The sequence below is a fragment of the Sinocyclocheilus anshuiensis genome, unplaced genomic scaffold (genome assembly GCF_001515605.1).
Source record: "Sinocyclocheilus anshuiensis isolate Anshui unplaced genomic scaffold, SAMN03320099.WGS_v1.1 scaffold1655, whole genome shotgun sequence".
NCBI classification, from domain to species: domain Eukaryota; kingdom Metazoa; phylum Chordata; class Actinopteri; order Cypriniformes; family Cyprinidae; genus Sinocyclocheilus; species Sinocyclocheilus anshuiensis.
In genome coordinates, this window is record NW_015548277.1 from 7,977 (window position 1) to 14,739 (window position 6,763).

At 36.1% G+C, this 6,763-nt stretch overlaps 1 pseudogene; it reads left to right on the top strand.

Moving 5' to 3' along the window:
* The first annotated feature begins 4,748 nt into the window (after window positions 1-4,748).
* The window catches only part of LOC107655788 (interferon-induced very large GTPase 1-like), a 15,631-nt pseudogene continuing 13,616 nt past the window's right edge, over window positions 4,749-6,763 (top strand).

Genomic DNA, 6,763 nt, shown 5'->3' on the forward strand with positions numbered 1-6,763 from the left:
TTGAAAGATCAAAGACAATTTTTAATATAACTCCGACTGGATTCATCTGAAAGAAGAAAGTCATATACACCTAGGATGATTTGAGGGTAAGTAATTTATGGGCTAATTTTCATTTTTGGGTGAACTAACCCTTTAAATACTGCGGCTATCCGTCCTGTCGCCAACCGGATCTGTCCTCATGAGTAACTCCACCTGTAAGCATTTAAAGTCAAAGAGGAAGAAAAAAACACAGGAAAGGAAGCTACTAAAGAACTAGGAAAGACTAGCTCTAACTGCTCATAGTCTTCCTCTGTTAGAGGAATGCTGACAGAAGATTTAGTCATATACACATAGAAAATACTGAAGGCCAACACCTGTGCAAATACAACACATGGAAAATAGAGAAAATACAATATGGAAAATAGAAAATAAAAATATAGAACTGTCCATCACACTACAATAGGCTACTAACTTATCGCTGGAAATGACATCAAAAGTGGAAAAGCTGGTCAAAAACTACATTGTGATTGCATCTGCAATGCTTTTTCAGTTGCAAAAAGAGAGATTTACACCCTTAACACCCTGCATTGCAACGCAAAATATACATAGCAGCTTCTCTAACGTTCTGCTTATCGCAGCAGAAACACCTGTTTCCTTTCTGGCTCACAGGATGTAGAAAGACTATTCTCACTTACAGACGGCACTGAGGCCTTTCTGAGTTTAAGACCTCAACAGTTTCTGATTCAGAACCAAAATCACTAAATACAATAATTTCTGTTACCCATCTCATTAATCTCTACTTTATATAATTCATCTTATCATCTCTTTTGCTTTGGAGTCGATCTCTTCTTGGTTCTGTCCCGTTCTTTCTTCTGCTTCTTAATGTCTTTGTCTTGTTTTCTTTGCAGACCTTGTACAATTAAAGCACTCGTGTCAATTTCTTGTGATTGATTAGGAGAGTGCACCTCATTTATTGTATCTATTGCATTGGATACAACAGTTATAAAATGTAATCCTAAATTTATTTTTTATTACTTTTTTTTCTTTATGTATTATTTTCTGTACTTATTTTTACAATTATTGTTATTCTTTTTTTTATGAGCAAAGGCGGCTGTGAAAATAAATCTGCATCGTTTATCTTTTTGATCTTTCATCCAAAAAATTGTACCTTTGTAAACTGCACAATTGTAAATAACATCTGTACAATAATTTAAACAATTATGTTTTCCCCCTTTACTTCTACTTCTGTATAAAGTGCATTTTTAAATTTTCTGTTTTTCTTATATCAGTGTTATATTAAATCTCTACAGTGTAATTCTATGTATGTCTAATGTTCACATGTAGGAGGGAATGGCTTGATCTTCTCAGTTAAACGCACTACAATGTTTTAAATACCTGTTTGCAATGCGATTCATGCACAATCGACGATGCTCCTTAAATTTGCACTAATCTAGTACTGTTTTTACCAAACTATTTACAGTGTGCAGCCTAACGCAGGCAACTCTTTTTTCCCTTTTAGTCTAGAAACACAGTAAGTCTGAGGATCTGCTGAAGTGTACAGAGATTGATCCAAACATAATTACAAACAAAAAATCATACAAACTAACAAAACAATACCAACAACTCGGATATGTGAAGCACATATTTAATACCTTAAGCGGATCCTTGGCCAAAACAAATGATGAGAGCTGAAGGATTTTCTGTAGCATTTCGAAACAGAGGAACAAATAACTTACAGAGAAGATTTACACGCCATATTATAAACCATATCATCCTCTGAAAGTGACATATCCTATTCAAACTGTGGGATATTCGTGTAAAACGACTAATAAAACTGATCAAATAAAGTTAACTCTAAAATATTTATACAAAAGCAGAACGCAAGAGATTCCTAACCTAAACTCAGCAAAATACTTCAGAAAGTTTTAGAGTAACATGTACACAAGTTCACAAAGCTCTGATGTTATATGGGGTCACAATCTGACAGACTCAAAGTGACAATATTAATATTTCACTAAAAATGGTTTTACAACATCTGTATCTGAATCTTATCAAGAGCACTCACGCTACTGTGTCCAAACTCCTCATATCGCGCGGGTCAATCACAAAGAAGCCCACGAGGCTATAATAGAAATATAAATAAACTCAGTTTCCGTTTATTTGAATTGTGTTCCGTTACTCCAGAAGCGGAAGCGTCTTCAGTGAGAGTTTGAGCAGCTGTGGCGTCTCCACTCGCCGCATTTATAACTTTAACTTCTCATTTACACTTTATTATTTCAGATACAGTGTATTTACACGAAACACAGAAACTAATCTGAATAGTTTCACCACGCACAATTACGTCTCATATCTGATTTGTTATGTGATATTGTTTAGGCAGCAACCACACACATTTCCACTCAAATTTCGACAGCTATTGTTGTATTTACATTCCGCTTGAATACATAAGTACTCCAACACACATCTACACAATCCCACAGATGTGTCCTCACCTTCAGATTGAAGGTGCTTAGAAATCCTGAGCCGTGTTAAACTCAGTCAGGTACAGCTCTTGAAGCTCGAGTGAGGAAGTGTTCAAGTTCAGATAACAGCTCATGAAGAAAGTCACTTACTCTGAGACTTGTTTAGAGAGGATTAAACGCAGCGCCATCTGACATAGCTTCGCTTTAATTAACAAATTCAGAGTAATCAATCAACATAACAGCGAGAGGTCTTCACCATGAGAAGGTCTTCGCCTTCTTTTGTGTCGCAAGCTTTTTACAAAAAGCCTCTCCTTAACACAGAACTTCCTCATCTGCACACACACTGAAGTCTGTTCAGCTCTGCAGCAAGCTTTGGTTGCAAAGGTTTCTAAAGCACAGGATACATGACGGTTAACAGCTATTTCTATAGAAGCGAGGCACATGTATAACAGCATCTTTATAACCGTTGCTAAACTGCAGTAAGAAACACCTGCTCCTCTCCTCGCCTCCACAGGATGCATGTTAGACTGCGCTGGGGCCCTAAAGCTGTTTTATATACATACATATAAGGGGATATAAACTCAGAAGATATATTACCAGACAAAAGTTGAATAAGGCCACTAGGAATGGCATCAAATACTACTGCAAACTCTTTAGCAGTTATAGGGATCTTATAATAATGAAGGAATTCAGGTTTTAGTTAGTTATGTGATGCTATAAAAATGGGAGTGTGACGTCATGATCTTCTCTGAGTGAACTGAGGCGCTAAAGGACTTTATCTTCAGGAGGAGATCTGTGTAGTGTGTATTTTATGTTAACACGAGCCTCTTGTACGGCATTCAGCACACAAAAACTGCAGCAGTCAGGCTAATTAAACAAAGGGTCAGGGACGTGTCAAATCTGCGGGACACGGCTTCACTTCACTCACTACCACAAACACTGTAAAATGTAAAAAAAAATGTTTTACTGTTTTCTATGTGAATATGTGTTAAACTGTAATTTATTTCTGTGATGTGCAGCTGTATTTTCAGCATCATTACTCCAGTCTTTAGTGTCACATGATCTTCAGAAATCATTCTAATATGCTGATTTGGGGTCAAAGTGTTTTTTAAATTTTTTTTATTACTGTTTCCTTTATGTATTATTTATTTATTTTTAAATGTATTTATTCATGCATTCGTGAATAAATACAGAAGATTAGGAAAGCTTCAGGAAAAGCTTTTTTCCCTGAGGCCATATCCAACCTGAACAATAAAAACATTCATAACTATACACTGTCCTTCATAACTGAGACATTTATACATACTGTAGAAAACTGAAAACTGTACATTTGTACCACTTTGTAAATAACATATCTGGACATTCATTCAAACAATTACATGTTTTTTTTCTCTATATTAATACTTCTGTATATAGTGCATTAATAAATTTTCTGTTTTTTATTTTTTTTATTTTCAACATGTGTGATTTAAAACACGCAACTGTAGCTTGAACTGTTATTTGCTGTTAATCTGACAAAAGGAGGTGTTTAGCTTTGTGACGTCACTGACTCCACACACACACACACACACACACACACACACACACACAGATCACTTCCTGCTCTCATGACAGCAACAAGGAAATAATCATATTAACACGATGAAACCTGCAGGTATCACATTTCCTTATATACTCTATAAGTAATATGAAATCTCATCATCAGATACACTAAAACATGAGTTTATTTGAATCATTAATGTCATTAATAAGTGTATGAGCTGCAGGAACATCAGTGAGTTTCACTTTCATTTCAGTCACAGAACCGTACGAGAAACAAATCTGTGAGTAAAAGACTGCGTTCAGTGTTGAGATGCATGAATATTAGCTGATGTGAAGTGTGTTTAGTTTATGGTCTTCTGGTAAACGAAGCTCCAGATCATGCTGTTCAACACACTTCTCCTAAACTTTTCTCAGTTTAATCTGTGTTATATAATTCAGAGAGTGGCTTATTTCTGTCATATATGAGAGTGTTATCAGTGTGTGTTTGTTCAGTGCAATCAAACCTGTGAATCAAACCTGTGAATCTTCATAATCTATAGATTCCCAGCTCAATCTGCTGCAGCTAAACAGAAAACTGATCAACAAACTACAGGCAGAACACTGATGGAGCTTCACATGGTCTGGGTGAATGAACAGAGACTGTGTTACTGTCTGAAAAGCATTACAATCTCTTACAGGACGATGAAGAGAGACGTCAGGAGTCAGAGAAGATGATCAGATGAAGACTGAAGAAAGAGCAGAATATCATCATGTCAACCGCTGACACCAGAAGTGAGAATCACAGTCAAATCATAGATTAAAATCATTCTTCAAGATGATTTTCAGTCCATTCTGTCAACAGAATTCATTTACATGCATCTGAGGATATTCATTTCTTTATTGCATACTCAGTGAAAATTACCTAAATTATTTTCATTTTAAGTCATTTATCTTAACCTGTTAGCAATCCAGTGTGCCGCCCACGGTACACTAGATACTTCGAGGGTTAACTTTGTAAAAACACACACACAAAAAAACAAAATGGTAAACGTGCCATATATCTTTGGAAAGCTGAGATTCTTGTGATTCGAATGATATAATCAACACAGCAGGTACAATCAGTGTCTTTGTCAGACCAAAAACAACCAAATAAACAATAACAAAACTGAAGCAACTCACCTATGAAGCCTCCTGTTAGTCCACTAGTTCATTATATTCCAACAAAAACGGTGTAGTTACACTATAAAGGGTCCAGATGATCCAATTCAGGGAAATATTTAGCCCATAACACATGTATAGACGGTTTCAACGGCAACAACATAAACAAACGTTACTGCGCATGCGTGGTTTTGTGGCCCTAACTTAACTTCCGGTACACTTCCACAAACATTCAATAACAACAACAACAAAGTCCCTCTAGAGTAGATTATTTCTAATAATAAGCGAAATAAATAACAAGTAAATTAGCTAGCAAGTTAAAACTATGTCTAGTCATTATTATTTTGGGTTACCAGTAGAAGAAAAGAACCGTTATTTGGCCAAACTTAAATGCGACAAAGTTACACTACCAGACCCGTTCAACAAAATGTTGAGGCAAGAATGTTTTTCTACAGACCTGTCTGATTTACCGGAGGTCAGTCAGGTACACATCTTTGAATACCTAGTCGAGAAGGAATGTGTATATACAAGGGAGGCGTTCAAGGCATATCGCAGCTTGGATGCGTATAACTATTTTCATTCCGGAAAAGTTCAACGCATTCTAACCTACACGATTGGAAATACCTGTGTTGTTTACGGGGAAATCGAGGCGGGTCAGACGCTTTCAAAGAGCTACTCCGCCTGGATCGTTGCGAGGAAGTCCGGCGAAGTCCAGAGTGGGCATTGTACCTGCAAACATTTGTATTTTTGACAAGGCGTTTGTTCCAGAGGCCAGGTTGCATCTCTCAGCACAACAAGCTGAGCCTAACTTCGGTCTACTCATCACCTTAACTTTACTGAACAGAACAATATGTCATTTGAGTGGGCGGCTTGGGTGTAGCGGGTGAAAGGGTCGTGCGCAACAAGTTAGAGTGACCTCTGCGTCTGCGCGTAAACGGCACTCTATGAGAGACGACGGGGAAGAGCTGGTTATAGCGCAAAAACTATCAAAGACAACGCGAAAAACAACTCTTTTGTTCAAAGAAGTTGTTAAGCAATGTATAACAATAAAATTGGCCGGCAATACAAGTTTTTTTTGACGGAGGGAGCGAATTTCATCCATTGAAGCAGATGAGAGGATATGGAGAGGATATGGAGAGACCCCGCTCTCAACAAGTAAGTGTTTTATTATATTGTATAATTATATTTATATATATTTTACATATAATTATGCATATTAATTTTTCTGTATTCCGTTTTTTTCCCCGTTTTTGTTTACATAATACATGTGTGTTTACTGTGGATATTTATTATGTATATATAAATACACACACATACAGTATATATTTTGTATATACTTTATATATTTTGTATTTTGTTTTATAAAATATTTCCATGTATATATTTATAATCATATAATTTATATTATATATAAATATATTTAATATATCAACATAAGATATTTTTCTTAAATATATACATGGAGCTGTAATCGGGCCTTAAAAGTTAGGCTCGACAAGTACATTTTGATTGACAGCTTTTTAAAAGCCCGAACCCGTTTACAGCCCGACATTATTCAAATGTGTGCACGCACACAGCTCTTTTGCCTTTTGTCAAGAATGAGTCATTTATACATGTTTTAACATAATTTATTCATGACTAAC